Genomic DNA, 17,003 nt, shown 5'->3' on the forward strand with positions numbered 1-17,003 from the left:
TCTTTGGCCAGGGTGGTGGCCCAAAGGAGCAGCAGACCAACAGTAACTTACCACCACTCGATCTGAGTCAAGGCTCCAAATACATTGGGAAGGCAGGAACCCGTCTCGGTGTCACAAACGACTCAGAGAGGCATGGGAAAAGAAAATCAAGAAGGCATAGTAAGGAGCAATACACTCGGTATGGAGAGCCTGTTCGTACGGGATCTCTGTCCTCTTACTCAGCTGCTTTGCGAAAAGGTCGAGCTCCATGAGGGTGTTAAGATTCAGAGTTCCATCAAGTGTGCACTGATCCCTGTCCCCTCATTGTCATTGGGGTGAATATGTGTTGCAAAGGACCAGTCTTTCTTTTTGACTATCTCTGGATCTGTCTGGGATGAATGAGAAAGGAAAAAGCCCGAAGGCATGCTAGCTCAAATATATCCCTGGCTCCCAAAATGGGAACAAACAAATGTGTTACAAAGCCTTGAATCTAGCATTCCTCAGGGCATCCCAGAAATCTGAGTGTCCCAAGACCTGGAAAACTATTCCTGTCTTTGGAAATCTCTGATTACAGGACAGAGGCCCAGAGCCCTGTGGCAGCTCCCTAGTTAAGGCCTTAGGGGGTTTCCCGTGATCTGTGGTGAACCCTAAGGCATGGGGACAGTGGAAAGAGAGTCTGGGAAAAGATATACCTGGGAGCCAAGCCAGGCTCAACCAAACGGAAGCTGGAAGAGAGAACACGTTGGGCAGCCAAAAATATTTATTCAAAACACGGCCAGTGGTTAGACTTGGGTGTGATATACTGTGTGCCTAACACATACAGATGTTGTCTCCCGGGTGTCTGGAAGCTAACTGATTCTGTCTTCGATCTGCAAGCACCTTATGCAGTCACGGAGGTACTCTAGCCTCAGACCACCTTAGAGTCATGTTAGTGTAGCCATCCTGAGCCTGCCTTTGGCAAGGGAGGCTGCCCAAAAGAACAGAACAATAATAGTAACTCACCACCACCACATCTGCGTCACGGCCCCAAATACACTGGGAAGGCAGGAACTTGGCTTGGTGTGGCAAACGACTCAGAGAGGCATGGAAAGAAAAAATCAAGAAGGCATAGTAAGGAACAATACACTCAGTAAGGAGAGCCTGAATGTATGAGATCTCTGCCCACTTACTCAGTTGCTTGCAGAAAACGTCAAGCTGCATGAGGGTGTTAGGATTCAGAGTTCCATGAAGTGGGCACTGCACCCTGTCCCCTCGTTGGCATTGGGGCCAAGCTGTGTTGCAACGGATCACTCTTTTCTTTCTGAGTGTCTCCAGATCTCTCTGGGATCAATGAGAAACAAAAATCCCAAACGCATGTGAGCTCAAATATATTACCGGCTGATCTCATGGGAGCTTAAAAATGAGTTACAAAGCCTGGCATCTAGCATTCCTGGGTACATCCCAGAAGTCTCAGTGTCCCAAGACCTGCAAAACTATTCCTGTCTTTGGACATCGCTGATAACAGGACAGAGGCCCAGAGTTCTTTGGCAGCTCCTTAGTTAAGGCCTTAGCGGGATTCCCGTGATCTTTGGTGATCCCAAAAGGATAGAGACAGTGGAAAGAGAGGCTGGCAGAAGATCTCCCTGGGAGCCAAAGCAGGCTCAACCAAATGGAAGCTGGAAGAGACAAGACGTTCGGCAGCCAAAAAAACCTATTTGAGACTCAGCCAGGGGTTGGACTTGGGTGTGATTTACTGTGTGCCAGACACGTACACATGTTGTCTCGCGTGTGGCTGCAAGCTAACTGCATCTGTCTCTGATCTGCAAGTACCTTATGCACTCTCGGGAGTATTCGAGCCTTGGCCTGCATTAGAGCCATTTTTGTGTGGCCGTCCCGGACCCATCTTTGGCCAGGGTGGCGGCTCAAAGAGCAGGAGACCAACAGTAACTTACCACCACTCGATCTGAGTCAAGGCTCCAAATACATTGGGAAGGCAGGAACTCGTCTCAGTGTCACAAATGACTCAGAGAGGCGTGGGAAAAGAAAATCAAGAAGGCATAGTAAGGAGCAATACACTCGGTATGGAGAGCCTGTTCGTACGGGATCTCTGCCCACTTACTCAGCTGCTTGCAGAAAAGGTCAAGCTGCATGAGGGTGTTAGGATTCAGAGTTCCATCAAGTGGGTACTGCTCGGTGTCCCCTCGTTGGCATTGGGGCCAAGCTGTGCTGCAAAGGATCAGTCTTTACTTTCTGAGTGTCTCCGGAAGTGTCTGGGATCAATGAAAAAGGAAAAAGCCCAAAGGCATTGTAGGCCGAACAGTTTCCAGGCTGCCCCGTGGGAACAAACAAATGGGTTACAGAGCCTGGCATCATGCATCCCTGGGTGCATCCCAGAAGTCTCAGTGTTACATGATCTGGAAAACTATTCCTGTCTTTGGACATCTCTGATAACAGGACAGAGGCACAGAGCTCTGTGGCAGCTCCCTACTTAAGGCCTTAGGGGGATTCCCGTGATCTGTGGTGATCCCGAAGGGATAGAGACAGTGGAAATAGAGGCTGGGAAAAGATCTCCCTTGGAGCCAACCCAGGCTCAACTAAACAGAACATGGAAGAGAGAACACGCGGAGCAGCTAAAAAAATTTATTCGATACGCGGCCAGTGCTTGGACTTTGGTGTGATTTACTGTGTGCCTAACACGTGCAGATGTTGTCTCACGGGTGGCTGGAAGCTAACTGCATCTGTCTCTGATCTGCAAGCACATGATGCAGTCACGGGAGTATTCTAGCCTCGGACCGCCTTAGAGTCGTGTTAGTGTGGCCGTACCGTGCCTCCCTATGGCCAGGGTGGCTGCCCAAAGGATCAGGAGAATAACAGTAACTCACCACCACCACATCTGTGTCACGGCCCCAAATACATTGGGAAGGCAGGAACTCAGCTCGGAGTGGCAAACGACTCAGAGAGGCATGGGAAAAGAAAATCAAGAAGGCGTACTAAGGAACAATACACTCGGTAAGGAGAGCCTGAACATACGGGAGCTCTGCACACTTACTCAGCTGCTTTGTGAAAAGGTCCAGCTGCATGAGGGTGTTAGGATTCAGAGTTAAATCAAGTGTGCACTGATCCCTGCCCCTCGTTGGCATTGGGGCCAAGCTGTGTTGCAAAGGACCAGTCTTTCTTTTTGACTATCTCTGGATCTGTCTGGGATGAATGAGAAAGGAAAAAGCCCAAAGGCATGCTAGCTCAGATATATCCCTGGCTCCCACAGTGGGAACAAAGAAATGTGTTCCAAAGCCTTGAATCTAGCATTCCTCAGTGCATCCCAGAAATCTGAGTGTCCCAAGACCTGGAAAACTATTCCTGTCTTTGGAAATCTCTGATAACTGGACAGAGGCCCAGAGACCTGCGGCAGCTCCCTAGTTAAGGCCTTAGAGGTTTTCCTGTGATCTGTGGTGAACCCTAAGGCATGGAGACAGTGGAAAGAGAGTCTGGGAAAAGATATACCTGGGAGCCAAGCCAGGCTCAACCAAACGGAAGCTGGAAGAGAGAACACGTTGGGCAGCCAAAAATATTTATTCAAAACACGGCCAGTGGTTGGACTTGGGTGTGATTTACTGTGTGCCTAACAGGTACCGATGTTGTTTCACGGGGGTCTGAAAGCTAAATGCATCTGTCTTCGATCTGCAAGCACCTTATGCAGTCACGGAGGTACTCTAGCCTCAGACCGCCTTAGAGTCTTGTTAGTGTAGCCATCCCATGCCTGCCTTTGGCAAGGGTGGCTGCCCAAAAGAACAGGAGAGTAATAGTAACTCACCACCACCACATCTGCGTCATGGCCCCAAATACACTGGGAAGGCAGAAACTCGGCTTGGTGTGGCAAACGACTCAGAGAGGCATGGAAAGAAAATATCAAGAAGGCATAGTAAGGAACAATACGCTCAGTAAGGAGAGCCTGAACGTATGGGATCTCTGCGCACTTACTCAGCTGCTTGCAGAAAACGTCAAGCTGCATGAGGGTGTTAGGATTCAGAGGTGCATCAAGTGGGCACTGCTCCCTGTCCCCTCGTTGGCAAGCTGTGTTGCAACGGATCACTCTTTTCTTTCTGAGTGTCTCCAGATCTCTCTGGGATCAATGAGAAAGAAAAAATCCCAAAGGCATGTGAGCTCAAATATATTACCGGCTGACCCCATGGGAACTGAAAAATGAGTTACAAAGCCTGGCATCTAGCATTCCTGGGTACATCCCAGAAGTCTCAGTGTCCCAAGACCTGCAAAACTATTCCTGTCTTTGGACATCTCTGATAACAGGACAGAGGCCCAGAGTTCTTTGGCAGCTCCTTAGTTAAGGCCTTAGCGGGATTCCCGTGATCTTTGGTGATCCCAAAAGGATAGAGACAGTGGAAAGAGAGGCTGGCAGAAGATCTCCCTGGGAGCCAAAGCAGGCTCAACCAAATGGAAGCTGGAAGAGACAAGACGTTCGGCAGCCAAAAAAACCTATTTGAGACTCGGCCAGGGGTTGGACTTGGGTGTGATGTACTGTGTGCCAAACACGTGCACATGTTGTCTCGCGTGTGGCTGCAAGCTAACTGCATCTGTCTCTGATCTGCAAGTACCTTATGCACTCACGGGAGTATTCGAGCCATGGCCTGCATTAGAGCCATTTTTGTGTGGCCGTCCCGGACCCGTCTTTGGCCAGGGTGGTGGCCCAAAGGAGCAGGACACCAACAGTAACTTACCACCACTCGATCTGAGTCAAGGCTCCAAATACATTGGGAAGGCAGGAACTCGTCTCGGTGTCACAAACGACTCAGAGAGGCGTGGGAAAAGAAAATCAAGAAGGCATAGTAAGGAGCAATACACTCGGTATGGAGAGCCTGATCGTACGGGATCTCTGTCCTCTTACTCAGCTGCTTTGCGAAAAGGTCGAGCTCCATGAGGGTGTTAAGATTCAGAGTTCCATCAAGTGTGCACTGATCCCTGTCCCCTCATTGTCATTGGGGTGAATATGTGTTGCAAAGGACCAGTCTTTCTTTTTGACTGTCTCTGGATGTGTCTGGGATCAATGAGAAAGGAAAAAGCCCAAAGGCATGGAGCTTGAATATATCCCTGGCTGCCATATTTGGAAGAAACAAATGTGTTACCGAGCCTTGCATCTAGCATTCCTGGGTGCATCCCAGAAGTCTGAGTGTCCCAAGACCTGGAAAACTATTCCGTTCGTTGGACATCTTTCATAACAGAAGAGAGGCCCAGAGCCCCGTGGCTGCTCCCTAGTTAAGGCATTCGTGGTATTTCCATGATCTGTGGTGATCCCAAAGGGATGGAGACAGTGGAAAGAGGGTCTGGGAAAAGATCTACCTGGGAGCCAAGCCAGGCTCAACCAAATGGAAGGTGGAATACAGCACACGTTGGGCAGCCAAAAAGTTTATTTGAAACACGGCCCGTGGTTGGACATGGGTGTGATTTACTGTGTGCCTAACACATAAAGATGTTGTCTCTCGGTGTCTGGAAGCTAACTGCATCTGTCCCCCATCTGCAAGTACCTTATGGAGTCATGGGAGTACTCTAGTCTCGGATTGGCTTACAGTCACGTTAGTGTGGCCGTTCAGGGCCTGCCTTTGGCCACGGTGGCTGCCCAAAGGAACAGGAGTGTAATAGTAACTCACCACCACCACATTTGTGCCTCGGCCCCAAATACACTGGGAAGACATGTACTCGGCTCAGTGTGGCAAACGCCTCAGATAGGCATGGGAGTTCAAAATCAAGAAGGCATACTAAGGAGCAATACACTCGGTAAGGAGAACCTGAACATATGCGATCTCTGCCCACATACTCAGCTACTAGCAGAAAAGGTCAAGCTGCATGAGGGTGTTAGGATTCAGAGTTCCATCAAGTGGGTACTGCTCGCCGTCCCCTCATTGGCATTGGGGAAAAGCTGTGCTGTAAAGGATCAGGCTTTACTTTCTGAGTGTCTCCGGACGTGTCTGGGATCAATGAGAAAGGAAAAAGCCCAAAGGCATGCTAGCTCAAATATATCCCTGGCTCCCAAAATGGGAACAAACAAATGTGTTACAAAGCCTTGAATCTAGCATTCCTCAGGGCATCCCAGAAATCTGAGTGTCCCAAGACCTGGAAAACTATTCCTGTCTTTGGAAATCTCTGATTACAGGACAGAGGCCCAGAGCCCTGTGGCAGCTCCCTAGTTAAGGCCTTAGGGGGTTTCCCGTGATCTGTGGTGAACCCTAAGGCATGGGGACAGTGGAAAGAGAGTCTGGGAAAAGATATACCTGGGAGCCAAGCCAGGCTCAACCAAACGGAAGCTGGAAGAGAGAACACGTTGGGCAGCCAAAAATATTTATTCAAAACACGGCCAGTGGTTAGACTTGGGTGTGATATACTGTGTGCCTAACACGTACAGATGTTGTCTCCCGGGTGTCTGGAAGCTAACTGATTCTGTCTTCGATCTGCAAGCACCTTATGCAGTCACGGAGGTACTCTAGACTCAGACCACCTTAGAGTCATGTTAGTGTAGCCATCCTGTGCCTGCCTTTGGCAAGGAAGGCTACCCAAAAGAACAGAACAATAATAGTAACTCACCACCACCACATCTGCGTCACGGCCCCAAATACACTGGGAAGGCAGGAACTTGGCTTGGTGTGGCAAACGACTCAGAGAGGCATGGAAAGAAAAAATCAAGAAGGCATAGTAAGGAACAATACACTCAGTAAGGAGAGCCTGAATGTATGAGATCTCTGCCCACTTACTCAGCTGCTTGCAGAAAACGTCAAGCTGCATGAGGGTGTTAGGATTCAGAGTTCCATGAAGTGGGCACTGCAGCCTGTCCCCTCGTTGGCATTGGGGCCAAGCTGTGTTGCAACGGATCACTCTTTTCTTTCTGAGTGTCTCCAGATCTCTCTGGGATCAATGAGAAAGAAAAAATCCCAAAGGCATGTGAGCTCAAATATATTACCGGCTGATCTCATGGGAGCTTAAAAATGAGTTACAAAGCCTGGCATCTAGCATTCCTGGGTACATCCCAGAAGTCTCAGTGTCCCAAGACCTGCAAAACTATTCCTGTCTTTGGACATCTCTGATAACAGGACAGAGGCCCAGAGTTCTTTGGCAGCTCCTTAGTTAAGGCCTTAGCGGGATTCCCGTGATCTTTGGTGATCCCAAAAGGATAGAGACAGTGGAAAGAGAGGCTGGCAGAAGATCTCCCTGGGAGCCAAAGCAGGCTCAACCAAATGGAAGCTGGAAGAGACAAGACGTTCGGCAGCCAAAAAAACCTATTTGAGACTCGGCCAGGGGTTGGACTTGGGTGTGATTTGCTGTGTGCCAAACACGTGCACATGTTGTCTCGCGTGTGGCTGCAAGCTAACTGCATCTGTCTCTGATCTGCAAGTACCTTATGCACTCACGGGAGTATTCGAGCCTTGGCCTGCATTAGAGTCATTTTTGTGTGGCCGTCCCGGACCCATCTTTGGCCAGGGTGGCGGCCCAAAGGAGCAGGAGACCAACAGTAACTTACCACCACTCGATCTGAGTCAAGGCTCCAAATACATTGGGAAGGCAGGAACTCGTCTCAGTGTCACAAATGACTCAGAGAGGCGTGGGAAAAGAAAATCAAGAAGGCATCGTAAGGAGCAATACACTCGGTATGGAGAGCCTGTTCGTACGGGATCTCTGCCCACTTACTCAGCTGCTTGCAGAAAAGGTCAAGCTGCATGAGGGTGTTAGGATTCAGAGTTCCATCAAGTGGGTAGTGCTCGGTGTCCCCTCGTTGGCATTGGGGCCAAGCTGTGCTGCAAAGGATCAGTCTTTACTTTCTGAGTGTCTCCGGAAGTGTCTGGGATCAATGAAAAAGGAAAAAGCCCAAAGGCATTGTAGGCCGAACAGTTTCCAGGCTGCCCCGTGGGAACAAACAAATGGGTTACAGAGCCTGGCATCATGCATCCCTGGGTGCATCCCAGAAGTCTCAGTGTTACATGATCTGGAAAACTATTCCTGTCTTTGGACATCTCTGATAACAGGACAGAGGCACAGAGCTCTGTGGCAGCTCCCTACTTAAGGCCTTAGGGGGATTCCCGTGATCTGTGGTGATCCCGAAGGGATAGAGACAGTGGAAATAGAGGCTGGGAAAAGATCTCCCTTGGAGCCAACCCAGGCTCAACTAAACAGAACATGGAAGAGAGAACACGCGGAGCAGCTAAAAGAATTTATTCGATACGCGGCCAGTGCTTGGACTTTGGTGTGATTTACTGTGTGCCTAACACGTGCAGATGTTGTCTCACGGGTGGCTGAAAGCTAACTGCATCTGTCTCTGATCTGCAAGCACATGATGCAGTCACGGGAGTATTCTAGCCTCGGACCGCCTTAGAGTCGTGTTAGTGTGGCCGTACCATGCCTCCCTATGGCCAGGGTGGCTGCCCAAAGGATCAGGAGAATAACAGTAACTCACCACCACCACATCTGTGTCACGGCCCCAAATACATTGGGAAGGCAGGAACTCGGCTCGGAGTGGCAAACGACTCAGAGAGGCATGGGAAAAGAAAATCAAGAAGGCGTACTAAGGAACAATACACTCGGTAAGGAGAGCCTGAACATATGGGAGCTCTGCACACTTACTCAGCTGCTTTGTGAAAAGGTCCAGCTGCATGAGGGTGTTAGGATTCAGAGTTAAATCAAGTGTGCACTGATCCCTGCCCCTCGTTGGCATTGGGGCCAAGCTGTGTTGCAAAGGACCAGTCTTTCTTTTTGACTATCTCTGGATCTGTCTGGGATGAATGAGAAAGGAAAAAGCCCAAAGGCATGCTAGCTCAGATATATCCCTGGCTCCCACAGTGGGAACAAAGAAATGTGTTCCAAAGCCTTGAATCTAGCATTCCTCAGTGCATCCCAGAAATCTGAGTGTCCCAAGACCTGGAAAACTATTCCTGTCTTTGGAAATCTCTGATAACTGGACAGAGGCCCAGAGACCTGTGGCAGCTCCCTAGTTAAGGCCTTAGAGGTTCTCCTGTGATCTGTGGTGAACCCTAAGGCATGGAGACAGTGGAAAGAGAGTCTGGGAAAAGATATACCTGGGAGCCAAGCCAGGCTCAACCAAACGGAAGCTGGAAGAGAGAACACGTTGGGCAGCCAAAAATATTTATTCAAAACACGGCCAATGGTTGGACTTGGGTGTGTTTTACTGTGTGCCTAACAGGTACCGATGTTGTTTCACGGGGGTCTGAAAGCTAAATGCATCTGTCTTCGATCTGCAAGCACCTTATGCAGTCACGGAGGTACTCTAGCCTCAGACCGCCTTAGAGTCTTGTTAGTGTAGCCATCCCATGCCTGCCTTTGGCAAGGGTGGCTGCCCAAAAGAACAGGAGAGTAATAGTAACTCACCACCACCACATCTGCGTCATGGCCCCAAATACACTGGGAAGGCAGAAACTCGGCTTGGTGTGGCAAACGACTCAGAGAGGCATGGAAAGAAAAAATCAAGAAGGCATAGTAAGGAACAATACGCTCAGTAAGGAGAGCCTGAACGTATGGGATCTCTGCGCACTTACTCAGCTGCTTGCAGAAAACGTCAAGCTGCATGAGGGTGTTAGGATTCAGAGGTGCATCAAGTGGGCACTGCTCCCTGTCCCCTCGTTGGCAAGCTGTGTTGCAACGGATCACTCTTTTATTTCTGAGTATCTCCAGATCTCTCTGGGATCAATGAGAAAGAAAAAATCCCAAAGGCATGTGAGCTCAAATATATTACCGGCTGACCCCATGGGAACTGAAAAATGAGTTACAAAGCCTGGCATCTAGCATTCCTGGGTACATCCCAGAAGTCTCAGTGTCCCAAGACCTGCAAAACTATTCCTGTCTTTGGACATCTCTGATAACAGGACAGAGGCCCAGAGTTCTTTGGCAGCTCCTTAGTTAAGGCCTTAGCGGGATTCCCGTGATCTTTGGTGATCCCAAAAGGATAGAGACAGTGGAAAGAGAGGCTGGCAGAAGATCTCCCTGGGAGCCAAAGCAGGCTCAACCAAATGGAAGCTGGAAGAGACAAGACGTTCGGCAGCCAAAAAAACCTATTTGAGACTCGGCCAGGGGTTGGACGTGGGTGTGATTTACTGTGTGCCAAACACGTGCACATGTTGTCTCGCGTGTGGCTGCAAGCTAACTGCATCTGTCTCTGATCTGCAAGTACCTTATGCACTCACGGGAGTATTCGAGCCTTGGCCTGCATTAGAGCCATTTTTGTGTGGCCGTCCCGGACCCATCTTTGGCCAGGGTGGTGGCCCAAAGGAGCAGGAGACCAACAGTAACTTACCACCACTCGATCTGAGTCAAGGCTCCAAATACATTGGGAAGGCAGGAACCCGTCTCGGTGTCACAAACGACTCAGAGAGGCATGGGAAAAGAAAATCAAGAAGGCATAGTAAGGAGCAATACACTCGGTATGGAGAGCCTGTTCGTACGGGATCTCTGTCCTCTTACTCAGCTGCTTTGCGAAAAGGTCGAGCTCCATGAGGGTGTTAAGATTCAGAGTTCCATCAAGTGTGCACTGATCCCTGTCCCCTCATTGTCATTGGGGTGAATATGTGTTGCAAAGGACCAGTCTTTCTTTTTGACTATCTCTGGATGTGTCTGGGATGAATGAGAAAGGAAAAAGCCCAAAGGCATGCTAGCTCAAATATATCCCTGGCTCCCAAAATGGGAACAAACAAATGTGTTACAAAGCCTTGATTCTAGCATTCCTCAGGGCATCCCAGAAATCTGAGTGTCCCAAGACCTGGAAAACTATTCCTGTCTTTGGAAATCTCTGATTACAGGACAGAGGCCCAGAGCCCTGTGGCAGCTCCCTAGTTAAGGCCTTAGGGGGTTTCCCGTGATCTGTGGTGAACCCTAAGGCATGGGGACAGTGGAAAGAGAGTCTGGGAAAAGATATACCTGGGAGCCAAGCCAGGCTCAACCAAACGGAAGCTGGAAGAGAGAACACGTTGGGCAGCCAAAAATATTTATTCAAAACATGGCCAGTGGTTAGACTTGGGTGTGATATACTGTGTGCCTAACACGTACAGATGTTGTCTCCCGGGTGTCTGGAAGCTAACTGATTCTGTCTTCGATCTGCAAGCACCTTATGCAGTCACGGAGGTACTCTAGCCTCAGACCACCTTAGAGTCATGTTAGTGTAGACATCCTGTGCCTGCCTTTGGCAAGGGAGGCTGCCCAAAAGAACAGAACAATAATAGTAACTCACCACTACCACATCTGCGTCACGGCCCCAAATACACTGGGAAGGCAGGAACTTGGCTTGGTGTGGCAAACGACTCAGAGAGGCATGGAAAGAAAAAATCAAGAAGGCATAGTAAGGAACAATACACTCAGTAAGGAGAGCCTGAATGTATGAGATCTCTGCCCACTTACTCAGCTGCTTGCAGAAAACGTCAAGCTCCATGAGGGTGTTAGGATTCAGAGTTCCATGAAGTGGGCACTGCTCCCTGTCCCCTCGTTGGCATTGGGGCCAAGCTGTGTTGCAGCGGATCACTCTTTTCTTTCTGAGTGTCTCCAGATCTCTCTGGGATCAATGAGAAAGAAAAAATCCCAAAGGCATGTGAGCTCAAATATATTACTGGCTGATCTCATGGGAGCTTAAAAATGAGTTACAAAACCTGGCATCTAGCATTCCTGGGTACATCCCAGAAGTCTCAGTGTCCCAAGACCTGCAAAACTATTCCTGTCTTTGGACATCCCTGATAACAGGACAGAGGCCCAGAGTTCTTTGGCAGCTCCTTAGTTAAGGCCTTAGCGGGATTCCCGTGATCTTTGGTGATCCCAAAAGGATAGAGACAGTGGAAAGAGAGGCTGGCAGAAGATCTCCCTGGGAGCCAAAGCAGGCTCAACCAAATGGAAGCTGGAAGAGACAAGACGTTCGGCAGCCAAAAAAACCTATTTGAGACTCGGCCAGGGGTTGGACTTGGGTGTGATTTACTGTGTGCCAAACACGTGCACATGTTGTCTCGCGTGTGGCTGCAAGCTAACTGCATCTGTCTCTGATCTGCAAGTACCTTATGCACTCACGGGAGTATTCGAGCCTTGGCCTGCATTAGAGTCATTTTTGTGTGGCCGTCTTGGACCCATCTTTGGCCAGGGTGGCGGCCCAAAGGAGCAGGAGACCAACAGTAACTTACCACCACTCGATCTGAGTCAAGGCTCCAAATACATTGGGAAGGCAGGAACTAGTCTCGGTGTCACAAATGACTCAGAGAGGCGTGGGAAAAGAAAATCCAGAAGGCATCGTAAGGAGCAATACACTCGGTATGGAGAGCCTGTTCGTACGGGATCTCTGCCCACTTACTCAGCTGCTCGTAGAAAAGGTCAAGCTGCATGAGGGTGTTAGGATTCAGAGTTCCATCAAGTGGGTAGTGCTCGGTGTCCCCTCGTTGGCATTGGGGCCAAGCTGTGCTGCAAAGGATCAGTCTTTACTTTCTGAGTGTCTCCGAAAGTGTCTGGGATCAATGAAAAAGGAAAAAGCCCAAAGGCATTGTAGGCCGAACAGTTTCCAGGCTGCCCCGTGGGAACAAACAAATGGGTTACAGAGCCTGGCATCATGCATCCCTGGGTGCATCCCAGAAGTCTCAGTGTTACATGATCTGGAAAACTATTCCTGTCTTTGGACATCTCTGATAACAGGACAGAGGCACAGAGCTCTGTGGCAGCTCCCTACTTAAGGCCTTAGGGGGATTCCCGTGATCTGTGGTGATCCCGAAGGGATAGAGACAGTGGAAATAGAGGCTGGGAAAAGATCTCCCTTGGAGCCAACCCAGGCTCAACTAAACAGAACATGGAAGAGAGAACACGCGGAGCAGCTAAAAAAATTTATTCGATACGCGGCCAGTGCTTGGACTTTGGTGTGATTTACTGTGTGCCTAACACGTGCAGATGTTGTCTCACGGGTGGCTGGAAGCTAACTGCATCTGTCTCTGATCTGCAAGCACATGATGCAGTCACGGGAGTATTCTAGCCTCGGACCGCCTTAGAGTCGTGTTAGTGTGGCCGTACCGTGCCTCCCTATGGCCAGGGTGGCTGCCCAAAGGATCAGGAGAATAACAGTAACTCACCACCACCACATCTGTGTCACGGCCCCAAATACATTGGGAAGGCAGGAACTCAGCTCGGAGTGGCAAACGACTCAGAGAGGCATGGGAAAAGAAAATCAAGAAGGCGTACTAAGGAACAATACACTCGGTAAGGAGAGCCTGAACATACGGGAGCTCTGCACACTTACTCAGCTGCTTTGTGAAAAGGTCCAGCTGCATGAGGGTGTTAGGATTCAGAGTTAAATCAAGTGTGCACTGATCCCTGCCCCTCGTTGGCATTGGGGCCAAGCTGTGTTGCAAAGGACCAGTCTTTCTTTTTGACTATCTCTGGATCTGTCTGGGATGAATGAGAAAGGAAAAAGCCCAAAGGCATGCTAGCTCAGATATATCCCTGGCTCCCACAGTGGGAACAAAGAAATGTGTTCCAAAGCCTTGAATCTAGCATTCCTCAGTGCATCCCAGAAATCTGAGTGTCCCAAGACCTGGAAAACTATTCCTGTCTTTGGAAATCTCTGATAACTGGACAGAGGCCCAGAGACCTGCGGCAGCTCCCTAGTTAAGGCCTTAGAGGTTTTCCTGTGATCTGTGGTGAACCCTAAGGCATGGAGACAGTGGAAAGAGAGTCTGGGAAAAGATATACCTGGGAGCCAAGTCAGGCTCAACCAAACGGAAGCTGGAAGAGAGAACACGTTGGGCAGCCAAAAATATTTATTCAAAACACGGCCAGTGGTTGGACTTGGGTGTGATTTACTGTGTGCCTAACAGGTACCGATGTTGTTTCACGGGGGTCTGAAAGCTAAATGCATCTGTCTTCGATCTGCAAGCACCTTATGCAGTCACGGAGGTACTCTAGCCTCAGACCGCCTTAGAGTCTTGTTAGTGTAGCCATCCCATGCCTGCCTTTGGCAAGGGTGGCTGCCCAAAAGAACAGGAGAGTAATAGTAACTCACCACCACCACATCTGCGTCATGGCCCCAAATACACTGGGAAGGCAGAAACTCGGCTTGGTGTGGCAAACGACTCAGAGAGGCATGGAAAGAAAATATCAAGAAGGCATAGTAAGGAACAATACGCTCAGTAAGGAGAGCCTGAACGTATGGGATCTCTGCGCACTTACTCAGCTGCTTGCAGAAAACGTCAAGCTGCATGAGGGTGTTAGGATTCAGAGGTGCATCAAGTGGGCACTGCTCCCTGTCCCCTCGTTGGCAAGCTGTGTTGCAACGGATCACTCTTTTCTTTCTGAGTGTCTCCAGATCTCTCTGGGATCAATGAGAAAGAAAAAATCCCAAAGGCATGTGAGCTCAAATATATTACCGGCTGACCCCATGGGAACTGAAAAATGAGTTACAAAGCCTGGCATCTAGCATTCCTGGGTACATCCCAGAAGTCTCAGTGTCCCAAGACCTGCAAAACTATTCCTGTCTTTGGACATCTCTGATAACAGGACAGAGGCCCAGAGTTCTTTGGCAGCTCCTTAGTTAAGGCCTTAGCGGGATTCCCGTGATCTTTGGTGATCCCAAAAGGATAGAGACAGTGGAAAGAGAGGCTGGCAGAAGATCTCCCTGGGAGCCAAAGCAGGCTCAACCAAATGGAAGCTGGAAGAGACAAGACGTTCGGCAGCCAAAAAAACCTATTTGAGACTCGGCCAGGGGTTGGACTTGGGTGTGATGTACTGTGTGCCAAACACGTGCACATGTTGTCTCGCGTGTGGCTGCAAGCTAACTGCATCTGTCTCTGATCTGCAAGTACCTTATGCACTCACGGGAGTATTCGAGCCATGGCCTGCATTAGAGCCATTTTTGTGTGGCCGTCCCGGACCCGTCTTTGGCCAGGGTGGTGGCCCAAAGGAGCAGGACACCAACAGTAACTTACCACCACTCGATCTGAGTCAAGGCTCCAAATACATTGGGAAGGCAGGAACTCGTCTCGGTGTCACAAACGACTCAGAGAGGCGTGGGAAAAGAAAATCAAGAAGGCATAGTAAGGAGCAATACACTCGGTATGGAGAGCCTGATCGTACGGGATCTCTGTCCTCTTACTCAGCTGCTTTGCGAAAAGGTCGAGCTCCATGAGGGTGTTAAGATTCAGAGTTCCATCAAGTGTGCACTGATCCCTGTCCCCTCATTGTCATTGGGGTGAATATGTGTTGCAAAGGACCAGTCTTTCTTTTTGACTGTCTCTGGATGTGTCTGGGATCAATGAGAAAGGAAAAAGCCCAAAGGCATGGAGCTTGAATATATCCCTGGCTGCCATATTTGGAAGAAACAAATGTGTTACCGAGCCTTGCATCTAGCATTCCTGGGTGCATCCCAGAAGTCTGAGTGTCCCAAGACCTGGAAAACTATTCCGTTCGTTGGACATCTTTCATAACAGAAGAGAGGCCCAGAGCCCCGTGGCTGCTCCCTAGTTAAGGCATTCGTGGTATTTCCATGATCTGTGGTGATCCCAAAGGGATGGAGACAGTGGAAAGAGGGTCTGGGAAAAGATCTACCTGGGAGCCAAGCCAGGCTCAACCAAATGGAAGGTGGAATACAGCACACGTTGGGCAGCCAAAAAGTTTATTTGAAACACGGCCCGTGGTTGGACATGGGTGTGATTTACTGTGTGCCTAACACATAAAGATGTTGTCTCTCGGTGTCTGGAAGCTAACTGCATCTGTCCCCCATCTGCAAGTACCTTATGGAGTCATGGGAGTACTCTAGTCTCGGATTGGCTTACAGTCACGTTAGTGTGGCCGTTCAGGGCCTGCCTTTGGCCACGGTGGCTGCCCAAAGGAACAGGAGTGTAATAGTAACTCACCACCACCACATTTGTGCCTCGGCCCCAAATACACTGGGAAGACATGTACTCGGCTCAGTGTGGCAAACGCCTCAGATAGGCATGGGAGTTCAAAATCAAGAAGGCATACTAAGGAGCAATACACTCGGTAAGGAGAACCTGAACATATGCGATCTCTGCCCACATACTCAGCTACTAGCAGAAAAGGTCAAGCTGCATGAGGGTGTTAGGATTCAGAGTTCCATCAAGTGGGTACTGCTCGCCGTCCCCTCATTGGCATTGGGGAAAAGCTGTGCTGTAAAGGATCAGGCTTTACTTTCTGAGTGTCTCCGGACGTGTCTGGGATCAATGAGAAAGGAAAAAGCCCAAAGGCATGCTAGCTCAAATATATCCCTGGCTCCCAAAATGGGAACAAACAAATGTGTTACAAAGCCTTGAATCTAGCATTCCTCAGGGCATCCCAGAAATCTGAGTGTCCCAAGACCTGGAAAACTATTCCTGTCTTTGGAAATCTCTGATTACAGGACAGAGGCCCAGAGCCCTGTGGCAGCTCCCTAGTTAAGGCCTTAGGGGGTTTCCCGTGATCTGTGGTGAACCCTAAGGCATGGGGACAGTGGAAAGAGAGTCTGGGAAAAGATATACCTGGGAGCCAAGCCAGGCTCAACCAAACGGAAGCTGGAAGAGAGAACACGTTGGGCAGCCAAAAATATTTATTCAAAACACGGCCAGTGGTTAGACTTGGGTGTGATATACTGTGTGCCTAACACGTACAGATGTTGTCTCCCGGGTGTCTGGAAGCTAACTGATTCTGTCTTCGATCTGCAAGCACCTTATGCAGTCACGGAGGTACTCTAGACTCAGACCACCTTAGAGTCATGTTAGTGTAGCCATCCTGTGCCTGCCTTTGGCAAGGAAGGCTACCCAAAAGAACAGAACAATAATAGTAACTCACCACCACCACATCTGCGTCACGGCCCCAAATACACTGGGAAGGCAGGAACTTGGCTTGGTGTGGCAAACGACTCAGAGAGGCATGGAAAGAAAAAATCAAGAAGGCATAGTAAGGAACAATACACTCAGTAAGGAGAGCCTGAATGTATGAGATCTCTGCCCACTTACTCAGCTGCTTGCAGAAAACGTCAAGCTGCATGAGGGTGTTAGGATTCAGAGTTCCATGAAGTGGGCACTGCAGCC

This window comes from Manis javanica, chromosome 4 (genome assembly GCF_040802235.1).
Source record: "Manis javanica isolate MJ-LG chromosome 4, MJ_LKY, whole genome shotgun sequence".
Taxonomy (NCBI): domain Eukaryota; kingdom Metazoa; phylum Chordata; class Mammalia; order Pholidota; family Manidae; genus Manis; species Manis javanica.